The following is a 12,119-nucleotide window of genomic DNA, read 5'->3' as shown; positions in this document are numbered from 1 at the left end:
TCTGTTTCACCATGGTAATGATTTTGGTTGTTATCGATCACACCATATCATTGTCTCTGATTAGCGTGTCTCACCAAGGCACTGTCTGTGATTGTTATCTATCCTACCATAACATTGTCTTTGGTTATTATCTGTCTCACCATATCATTGGCTTTGATTATAATCTGTCTCATCATAACATTATCCTTGATTATTCTCTGTCTCACCATAGCATTATCCTTGGTTATTATCTGTCTCACCATAACATTGGCTATGATTATAATCTGTCTCATCATAACATTGTCTTTGATTACTATCTGTTTCACCATAACTTTGATAATCTGTCTCACCATAACATTGTCTTTGGTTATTATCTGTCTCACCATAACATTGTCTTTGAGTATTATCTGTATCACCATAACATTGATAATCTGTCTCACCATAACATTGTCTTTGGTTATTATCTGTCTCACCATAACATTGTCTTTGGTTATTATCTGTCTTACCATAACATTGTCTTTGGTTATTATCTATCTCACCATAGCATTGCCTCTGGTTATTATCTATCTCACCATAACATTGACTTTGATCATCATCAGTCTCACCATAGCATTGTCTCTGAATATCTATCGAATTCGTCTAAGTGATTGCTTGAATTAAAAAAGGACAGATAGGCCGCTCAAAACGGCGTCCATTTTTAGTGGGTTGTCTGTTCCAGGGTTTCGCGAAAAGGAGAAAGCAGCCAGAGAAATTACTTTTTGATGTGACGTCTGCATTGAAGACAATACGACTGTCGTCTTCCAGACGGGAATCAGCAGTCGGTTTCACAAAGCTGTCGTGGCACTAGAACAGTCGTAAGTCTGTGTTAAAGTATAGGAGTTACGATCATTTTAGAGCTACAACAGTCGTAAGTCTATGTTAATGTATAGGAGTTACGATCATTTTAGAGCTACAGCAGTCGTAAGTCTATGTTAGGGTATAGGAGTTACGATCATTTTAGAGCTACAACAGTCGCAAGTCTATGTTAAGGTACAGGAGTTACGATCATTTTAGAGCTACAACAGTCGCAAGTCTATGTTAAGGTATAGGAGATACGATCATTTTAGAGCTACAACAGTCGTAAGTCTATGTTACGGTGTAGGAGTTACGATCATTTTAGAGCTACAACAGTCGCAAGTCTATGTTAAGGTACAGGAGTTACGATCATTTTAGAGCTACAACAGTCGCAAGTCTATGTTAAGGTATAGGAGATACGATCATTTTAGAGCTACAACAGTCGTAAGTCTATGTTAAGGTGTAGGAGTTACGATCATTTTAGAGCTACAACAGTCGTAAGTCTATGTCAAGGTATAGGAGTTACGATCATTTTAGAGCCAAAACAGTCGCAAGTCTATGTTAAGGTATAAGAGTTACGATCATTTTAGAGCTACAACAGTCGCAAGTCTATGCTAAGGTATAGGAGTTACGATCATTTTAGAGCTACAGCAGTCGTAAGTCTATTTTAAGGTATAGGAGTTACGATCATTTTAGAGCTACAACAGTCGTAAGTCTATGTTAAGGTATAGGAGTTACGATCATTTTAGAGCTACAACAGTCGTAAGTCTATGTTAAGGTATAGGAGTTACGATCATTTTAGAGCTACAGCAGTCGCAAGTCTATGTTAGGGTATAGGAGTTACGATCATTTTAGAGCTACAACAGTCGCAAGTCTATGTTAAGGTATAGGAGTTACGATCATTTTAGAGCTACAACAGTCGCAAGTCTATGTTAAGGTATAGGAGATACGATCATTTTAGAGCTACAACAGTCGTAAGTCTATGTTACGGTGTAGGAGTTACGATCATTTTAGAGCTACAACAGTCGTAAGTCTATGTTAAGGTACAGGAGTTACGATCATTTTAGAGCTACAACAGTCGCAAGTCTATGTTAAGGTATAGGAGATACGATCATTTTAGAGCTACAACAGTCGTAAGTCTATGTTACGGTGTAGGAGTTACGATCATTTTAGAGCTACAACAGTCGTAAGTCTATGTCAAGGTATAGGAGTTACGATCATTTTAGAGCCAAAACAGTCGCAAGTCTATGTTAAGGTATAAGAGTTACGATCATTTTAGAGCTGCAACAGTCGCAAGTCTATGTTAAGGTATAGGAGTTACGATCATTTTAGAGCTACAACAGTCGTAAGTCTATTTTAAGGTATAGGAGTTACGATCATTTTAGAGCTACAACAGTCGTAAGTCTATGTTAAGGTATAGGAGTTACGATCATTTTAGAGCCAAAACAGTCGCAAGTCTATGTTAAGGTATAGGAGTTACGATCATTTTAGAGCTACAACAGTCGTAAGTCTATGTTAAGGTATAGGAGTTACGATCATTTTAGAGCTACAACAATCGCAAGTCTATGTTAAGGTATAGGAGTTACGATCATTTTAGAGCTACAACAGTCGTAAGTCTATGTTAAGGTATAGAAGTTACGATCATTTTAGAGCCAAAACAGTCGCAAGTCTATGTTAAGGTATAGGAGTTACGATCATTTTAGAGCTACAACAGTCGTAAGTCTATGTTAAGGTATAGGAGTTACGATCATTTTAGAGCTACAACAATCGCAAGTCTATGTTAAGGTATAGGAGTTACGATCATTTTCGAGCTACAACAGTCGTAAGTCTATGTTAAGGTATAGGAGTTACGATCATTTTAGAGCTACTGTCACTTCTTTATACGGGTCCCGCTTCGTGGCCAACAATCTGATCCATGAGAATCGTTACTCTATCACATGGATTCCCAGTGTCTACTTCCACAATAACCATTTCGATGTCACAGAAAACAGAATATCTCCAGGTCAATGAGATCGAAAATCAATCGACACATCGCATCGCATGAAAGGTAGTCGATTCGTCGATATTTGTTTCAACCGGCGGATACGTTCAACAATATAAATATACTCGACAGGTCGTTACAACGGGCCGACCCATGTGAGTCGTGCATTACTCGTCTGGAATGTAGGTAATTATTACTGAGGTTCAGAGTGAGCTGTTTTAGATACAGTCTCAAACCAGTTACTTCCCTTACTAGATTCTTGCAGAATTTATTTGCTCTTTGTCAAACATCTAGCGGCTCAAGTCTATGTCAAAGTCATTATCGGTGGAGGGGACAGAATTCTACTTTTCCTGTGGCACAACGCATTTTCCCAAATTTATCTAGGATTTAAGATACAGCTCCTGCAACATGGTTGGTGGTTAATCTGTTGTCGATTTCAAGTCTTGGGTCATTGGTAATGGGTCTGTGCATTCTTTCTGAAATGTCACTGAGCAACATAGAGCTCTAGTCTAGACTAACAGCTTGTCTCTGAAATGAACATATTTTACTGAAAAAACGTTCATAGTGACAAAAATAATGTAATGAAATGGAGCCCTGAGACTTTCTTCATTTTCAGCTAAGGAAAGCTATAGACTTGCCACATTTTCTAGACTTGCGTGGGCTTTCTTGGATATATGTACTTCAGGGTCTGTAAGACAGACTAAGCTCTAGTCGTGCTTGGCATGTTGTCAGCCATATTCTCTCCGTTGTTAGGCCAAGAAAAACGGCATGCCGACACTTTTAAATCCGGGTAGAATTGGCCTTCCGCAATCTGTACTTGTAAGGGATCTATGTGTGTGTGTGTGTGTGAGAGAGAGAGAGAGAGAGAGGGGGGAAGGAGAGGAGATGGAGAGTGTGTGTGAGAGTGCTTTGAGTCTAGTTAACGTTTGATGGAATAGGTAGTACATAAATACTAGGCTCTATGCATCGTTATCATCTAAGGTTCAGTTAAATGAGAGGAAGCTGTTTCGATATCAAGAGTCTGTAGAATGGAGAATGTATGGATGCTGATAAACGTACGTATCATTGATCAATAGCATTGCATTCAAGTATTGAATAATGTAAGATACTCAGAAGCATCATATAAACTTCATATTACCTAACAGTCGGTCACAGAAGTGCCTGAAGCTACAATGCGGACAAACAATCGTTGTTATCCAATACGCGGATAGTTGTTGCCCTCGGCGTGAGCTGATATTGTGGAGGTGAAGCGATGTCTCTGATCACAATCCGGACAATATTGCGTAAAACTCATACTTGCTGTCCGTTGCACTTCTATTGTATACATATACATATACACTGGGCTTCAGATATCTCATTTCAACAGTCTGGTCGTGTTGGTTGGGGGGAGGGGGGTGGGTTAAAACGAGGAGGAGCTGAACACACCACTGACATTGAGTGCCTGGCTACAACATGGAATGTGTTCAGACGGTGTCAGATAACAACACGATAAAACGTGACAAACGGAACTCAAGTGCATTGTGGGAAGTACACAATTATGTAGTAGACTACATTATGTTGAAGTTCACGGTCAAGGTCAGCTCATGACGAAATGCCGCATCATTTCATCATTCTGCATGTGTTTGGACAAACAAGCGATGCACGCGTCTTGAACATGTTTAAATAAATACATCCTGACGAAATCTGAAAACGACCTGGGGTTAATGAAGTAAACCCGAGAAATGAAAACTACTAGCCAGGAACGAAGATTAACATTACGCCATTTATCACACTATTGAAGGTTTAAATGTCGTTTATTAAAATACAAGGAACACTGTGATGAGCAAAGACGTCGACAGCTTTGCTGTAACATATATACCAGAAGCAACATATAGTTGTCATGAGATCGATAATAATCAGAGACTATGTAATGGAGAGATCGATAAAGATCAGAGACAATGCTACTTTGAGGGTTAGATAGTAATTCTATACACTCGCACAATTAGACAGTTGTCATCAACAATGCCGTGGTCACATAGCGGTGAGAGACAATGTAATGTGGAGCTAGACATAGTTCAGAGACAATAGAGTGTAGAGATGACGGTGATGACAGACAATACTACAGACAAATAGCCAGTGATGAGAGGCAGTGATACAGATAGACATTGATGAGACATAACGCTATAAACAGATAGACAGTGATGAGGGACAATGCTACGGACATATAAACAGTGATGAGAGACAATGCCATGCCGAGATAGACAGTGCTATGAGAAAATGCAATGTAAACATAGACAGTGACAAGTCATGATGAGATATAGATAGAGATGAGAAACATGCCATGTTGTGATAGTGTATGGAAACAATGCCATGCGGAGATAGACAGAGATGAGAGACAATGCTAAGCACGTAGAGACAGCAGTGAGAGACAATGTTATGTCGAGATAGGAAGTGATGGGAGACAATATGATATGTAGAGACAGACAGTGATGATCAGAAGCAATTTTATGTCCAAGAACATATGTAGATAAATGAGTAAAATGAGTTACTCCAAGATGATGGTTTGAATGGGTTTGAAAGCGAAATGGTCACAGAAAGTGTTACTGTATTCCACGGAAACTAAATCCTATTTACGTTTCAGCTGACAGTATTTAGCTGTCTTTTTGTAGCCGCAGTGAGCCTCTGTGACAACAATACGTCTCGCAGGCATCAACACGTCGTAATGTTGGGACAACACAAGGTGCGTGTCAACTGGCGCCCCTCCATCATGCTGCCCCCTTCCTGCAATGTGTATATTGACACACTAACTTCTAAGAAGAGCAGAGCTTCCACCGGCATGGTCCTAAACAACACGCATCAACTCCAAACAAACATATACCTTACACATCCGTGTGACAACGAACCGAAAAATTCCTTGAAACACTGGCCCAATTCATTTCAAATTTAACGTCCCACGCCCCTGTGTGTTTAAACTGCTCGTTTTAAAAACGCACATTCTAATTAACACGGTAGACAGGTTCACGCACCCAGGAAAAAGGTTACTTGCAACATTTAACAAGGTATAGTCTGAAGTACTCACATACAGCAGCTGGGTTATTCCCTCGTGTTATAATGCGTTTGTGTATAGGGCTTCCCAGGCCATGCCGCCACGTCGACTGCAGATAATGTGATTGCATTAGGGTTAGACCGACCAGATATCGGTCTAAAGATAACACACGTCGTCGTGACGTATGCGGGCGTGTGATTCCTCGGTAACCCGTCATCATGACAGCTATGATAGATGACAGTGCCTTTATCTTAACCTGTTGTACAGGGCGAGCTGGAACTTGCCTGAATCACTGAAGTCGTACACATGTGATATTGTAAGCTTGGATCTTGTATTCCCACGTTTCACAGGAGAGAGAGAGAGAGAGAGAGAGAGAGAGAGAGAGAGAGAGAGAGAGAGAGAGAGAGAGAGAGAGAGAGAGAGAGAGAGAGAGAGAGAGAGAGAGAGAGAGAGAGAGAGAGAGAGAGAGAGAGAGAGAGAGAGAGAGAGAGAGTTTAGCTTTACGCTGCACTCAGCAATAATTCCATAATTCCAGGTATATGGCGGATTTCACAGTATAATATTTTGCTATGCGGCAATAAAATAACGACAAGACGCAGAGCTGCATCTGTACCTGTGCGAGAACATAGCCAATCGGTAACTACGTTGTTGCTTTTTTGACATAGTAATCACCACGACCACTGAGAATTACAATTATATTGATATATACGTATCAAGAGAAAAGGATAAGCATGTCCTGCCTTATCCATTATTACCTGCCACTCACACAACGTGCATGGAGAAGTACATGTTTAATTGTTGCTAGCTGTGAAAAGTGAAACTCCGGGTTAGAATTGGTCTTCAGTAACCCTTATTTTTCCAAAGAGTCACCTAACGGGCTCTGGTGGTCAGATTGGCTGACTGGTTGACATATGTCCTCGTAATCTAATTGCGTAGATCGGTATTCATGCTGTTGATCACTGGACTGATCACGATTATTTATAGATCGTCGCCATTTGGCTGGAATATGGATGGGCGCGGCGTAAAACTACACTCACTCCCTCATTCATACGTAGTGATCTGATATGGATGTGGGTCAAACTGGATATCTGATAGGTATCAGTGAGTGAGTGAGTGAGTGAGTGAGTGAGTACGGTTTCAGTAATATTCCAGCTACATTACGGCGGGTGACACAAGAAATGGGATACACATTTTACCAATGTTGGGAAACGAACCCGGGCCTTTAGTGTGACGAGCTAACGCTTCAACCACTACCCCACGGCCCTTGACAAGTACTCGCGGTACCAGCTATTTCACTTAGTAGCTTGTAAACTGAACATTTGAGCCTAGATATTGTTCAAAATTATCAAAATGTAATAATTCATTGCTGTCGTCAACAAATGCCCATGGACAATTCATGTTTTCGAATGATAACAGCCTCACATTATTATTATTATGTCTAAATAAATTGCCAACAAACACACACATACACAAATTTTGCTGGTTTATCATTTGCCTGTTTAGAAAACTACTGAACGTTTTATAAGCGCTGGTCACATTCACTCTTTCTAATTGCTCACTGTGTTATACTGGTGTCTGTGTGATTTGGTCTTTTAAGTGTAGCAGGGCTTGGAGTCATCCCACAGATGACATCCTTACCTCTCCGTCCCGATCAGAAGGTCCGTCGTTCGAATCCCAGCACGGAACTCGGAAATTTTGTGACCGTTACATAAGCTTCGGAATCTAACAAATATATGAAGCAGAACATATATGGAACATATTTTATGCATTATATTACATTATTTACATGTATAAGATACACATTATTCGTTTGACATTAACAGCTGGTGAGACGAGACACACTGTCTGTGGATAGTGAAACGTTCGGCCCCTCAGTTATGTGTCAGGTAAGGAATATTGAAGAAGACGGTAGGGGATGGTGAAGAAGATGGTAAGGAATGGTGAAGAAGATGGTAAGGAATGGTGAAGAAAATGGCAAGATGAAGAAGACGGTAAGGAATGGCGAAGATGGTGAGGAATGGTGAAGAAGATGGTACGGAATGGTGAAGAAGATGGTACGGAATGGTGAAGAAGATGGTACGGAATGGTGAAGAAGATGGTACGGAATGGTGAAGAAGACGGTAAGGAATGGTGAAGAAAATGGCAAGATGAAGAAGACGGTAAGGAATGGCGAAGATGGTAAGGAATGGTGAAGAAGATGGTACGGAATGGTGAAGAAGATGGTACGGAATGGTGAAGAAGATGGTAAGGAATGGTGAAGAAAATGGTACGGAATGGTGAAGAAGACGGTAAGGAATGGTGAAGAAGATGGTACGGAATGGTGAAGAAGATGGTACGGAATGGTGAAGAAGATGGTAAGGAATGGTGAAGAAGACGGTAAGGAATGGTGAAGAAGACGGTAAGGAATGGTGAAGAAGACGACGGTAAGGAATGGTGAAGAAGACGGTAAGGAATGGTGAAGAAGATGGTAAGGAATGGTGAAGAAGATGGTACGGAATGGCGAAGAAGACGGTACGGAATGGTGAAGAAGACGGTAAGGAATGGTGAAGAAGACGACGGTAAGGAATGGTGAAGAAGACGGTAAGGAATGGTGAAGAAGACGGTAAGGAATGGTGAAGAAGACGGTAAGGAATGGTGAAGAAGATGGTACGGAATGGTGAAGAAGATGGTAAGGAATGGTGAAGAAGATGGTAAGGAATGGTGAAGAAGATGGTACGGAATGGTGAAGAAGATGGTACGGAATGGTGAAGAAGATGCTACGGAATGGTGAAGAAGACGGTAAGGAATGGTGAAGAAGACGGTAAGGAATGGTGAAGAAGACGACGGTAAGGAATGGTGAAGAAGACGGTAAGGAATGGTGAAGAAGACGGTAAGGAATGGTGAAGAAGACGGTAAGGAATGGTGAAGAAGACGACGGTAAGGAATGGTGAAGAAGACGGTAAGGAATGGTGAAGAAGATGGTAAGGAATGGTGAAGAAGATGGTACGGAATGGTGAAGAAGATGGTAAGGAATGGTGAAGAAGATGGTAAGGAATGGTGAAGAAGACGACGGTGAGGAATGGTGAAGAAGACGGTAAGGAATGGTGAAGAAGACGGTAAGGAATGGTGAAGAAGATGGTACGGAATGGTGAAGAAGACGGTAAGGAATGGTGAAGAAGACAGTAAGGAATGGTGAAGAAGACGACGGTAAGGAATGGTGAAGAAGATGGTAAGGAATGGTGAAGAAGACGACGGCAAGGAATGGTGAAGAAGACGGTAAGGAATGGTGAAGAAGACGGTAAGGAATGGTGAAGAAGACGGTAAGGAATGGTGAAGAAGATGGTACGGAATGGTGAAGAAGATGGTAAGGAATGGTGAAGAAGATGGTACGGAATGGTGAAGAAGATGGTAAGGAATGGTGAAGAAGATGGTAAGGAATGGTGAAGAAGACGGTAAGGAATGGTGAAGAAGACGGTAAGGAATGGTGAAGAAGATGGTAAGGAATGGTGAAGAAGATGGTACGGAATGGTGAAGAAGATGGTACGGAATGGTGAAGAAGATGGTACGGAATGGTGAAGAAGATGGTACGGAATGGTGAAGAAGACGGTAAGGAATGGTGAAGAAGACGGTAAGGAATGGTGAAGAAGACGACGGTAAGGAATGGTGAAGAAGACGGTAAGGAATGGTGAAGAAGACGGTAAGGAATGGTGAAGAAGACGGTAAGGAATGGTGAAGAAGACGGTAAGGAATGGTGAAGAAGACGACGGTAAGGAATGGTGAAGAAGACGGTAAGGAATGGTGAAGAAGATGGTAAGGAATGGTGAAGAAGATGGTAAGGAATGGTGAAGAAGATGGTAAGGAATGGTGAAGAAGACGGTAAGGAATGGTGAAGAAGACGACGGTAAGGAATGGTGAAGAAGACGGTAAGGAATGGTGAAGAAGATGGTAAGGAATGGTGAAGAAGACGGTACGGAATGGTGAAGAAGACGGTAAGGAATGGTGAAGAAGACGACGGTAAGGAATGGTGAAGAAGACGGTAAGGAATGGTGAAGAAGACGACGGTAAGGAATGGTGAAGAAGACGGTAAGGAATGGTGAAGAAGACGACGGTAAGGAATGGTGAAGAAGACGGTAAGGAATGGTGAAGAAGATGGTAAGGAATGGTGAAGAAGATGGTACGGAATGGTGAAGAAGACGGTAAGGAATGGTGAAGAAAATGGCAAGATGAAGAAGACGGTAAGGAATGGCGAAGATGGTAAGGAATGGTGAAGAAGATGGTACGGAATGGTGAAGAAGATGGTACGGAATGGTGAAGAAGATGGTAAGGAATGGTGAAGAAGATGGTACGGAATGGTGAAGAAGACGGTAAGGAATGGTGAAGAAGATGGTACGGAATGGTGAAGAAGATGGTACGGAATGGTGAAGAAGATGGTAAGGAATGGTGAAGAAGACGGTAAGGAATGGTGAAGAAGACGGTAAGGAATGGTGAAGAAGACGACGGTAAGGAATGGTGAAGAAGACGGTAAGGAATGGTGAAGAAGATGGTAAGAAGATGGTACGGAATGGTGAAGAAGATGGTACGGAATGGTGAAGAAGATGGTACGGAATGGTGAAGAAGATGGTACGGAATGGTGAAGAAGACGGTAAGGAATGGTGAAGAAGACGGTAAGGAATGGTGAAGAAGACGACGGTAAGGAATGGTGAAGAAGACGGTAAGGAATGGTGAAGAAGACGGTAAGGAATGGTGAAGAAGACGGTAAGGAATGGTGAAGAAGACGGTAAGGAATGGTGAAGAAGACGACGGTAAGGAATGGTGAAGAAGACGGTAAGGAATGGTGAAGAAGATGGTAAGGAATGGTGAAGAAGATGGTAAGGAATGGTGAAGAAGATGGTAAGGAATGGTGAAGAAGACGGTAAGGAATGGTGAAGAAGACGACGGTAAGGAATGGTGAAGAAGACGGTAAGGAATGGTGAAGAAGATGGTAAGGAATGGTGAAGAAGACGGTACGGAATGGTGAAGAAGACGGTAAGGAATGGTGAAGAAGACGACGGTAAGGAATGGTGAAGAAGACGGTAAGGAATGGTGAAGAAGACGACGGTAAGGAATGGTGAAGAAGACGGTAAGGAATGGTGAAGAAGACGACGGTAAGGAATGGTGAAGAAGACGGTAAGGAATGGTGAAGAAGATGGTAAGGAATGGTGAAGAAGATGGTACGGAATGGTGAAGAAGATGGTAAGGAATGGTGAAGAAGACGGTAAGGAATGGTGAAGAAGACGACGGTAAGGAATGGTGAAGAAGACGGTAAGGAATGGTGAAGAAGACGGTAAGGAATGGTGAAGAAGATGGTAAGGAATGGTGAACAAGACGGTAAGGAATGGTGAAGAAGATGGTAAGGAATGGTGAAGAAGATGGTACGGAATGGTGAAGAAGACGACGGTAAGGAATGGTGAAGAAGACGGTAAGGAATGGTGAAGAAGACGACGGTGAGGAATGGTGAAGAAGACGGTAAGGAATGGTGAAGAAGACGGTAAGGAATGGTGAAGAAGACGGTAAGGAATGGCGAAGATGGTACGGAATGGTGAAGAAGATGGTAAGGAGGGTATCCTGGTCAGCAGCACCCTCAAAGTCAGTGACGATCTCTCGTGGACTTGACGGTTCTAGCTGCGGCTTCAGATTTCATCAGTCTTCGGAAATGATGAAACGTGCATATTGCTTCCCTCCTAGTTGGCAGAAGTCCATACAATGAGGGAGCCAAGGAAGCATGCATGGTGTATATCCCAGTAAACATTGATGGATATTAAAATTGTGTCAAATGTACTATCGTAGAGCCACTCTGTTGCTTCTGCCACTAGCCGCAGTTTCTTGTTAGTGGCGAAGATGAGGACTTTGCCCTTGTCATATAATAAACCTACCTGATAATTCTTCTGGATCCGGGGTATAATAGGCTTTCAGCAACCTTTACGTGCCACAAAAGGCGACTATGCCTGAAGTAAAAGACGACTAGCGGATCGGGTGGTCGGGCTCGCTGACTTGGTTGACACATGTCATCGGTTCCAAATTGAGCTGATCGATGCTCACGTTGTTGATCACTGGATTGTCTAGTCCAGAGTCGATTATTTACAGACCGCCGCCAAATAGTTGGAATATTGCTGAATGCGGTGTAAAACTCACTCTTCCTGATGACTGGAAGGTATCGGTTTCAGCGTGGTTGTGCTCGCCTCGGTACGATGTCAATAGGACATCTGTGGTGTTGGCAGTATTCCTGAGAGGGCCATTCTTGACACGTGTGAAAATGCATGTGGTAGTCTATTCTTTCGGCTG

General features: G+C 42.1%; 1 protein-coding gene across 1 annotated transcript in view; it reads right to left on the bottom strand.

Annotated features, from left to right (window-relative positions):
• Nucleotides 1-5,945, bottom strand: part of LOC137255827 (glycoprotein-N-acetylgalactosamine 3-beta-galactosyltransferase 1-like) — a 39,162-nt gene extending 33,217 nt beyond the window's left edge. The window contains exon 1 of the mRNA XM_067793388.1: nucleotides 5,853-5,945. The gene's annotated coding sequence lies outside the window, so the exon portion shown is untranslated. The remainder of the gene's footprint in view (nucleotides 1-5,852) is intronic.
• Between the last annotated feature and the right edge of the window lie 6,174 nt (nucleotides 5,946-12,119).

Source organism: Haliotis asinina, chromosome 11, assembly GCF_037392515.1.
Source record: "Haliotis asinina isolate JCU_RB_2024 chromosome 11, JCU_Hal_asi_v2, whole genome shotgun sequence".
Lineage (NCBI taxonomy): Eukaryota > Metazoa > Mollusca > Gastropoda > Lepetellida > Haliotidae > Haliotis > Haliotis asinina.
Note: the sequence above shows the minus strand (reverse complement) of the source record. Positions and strands in the feature narration are given on the sequence as shown.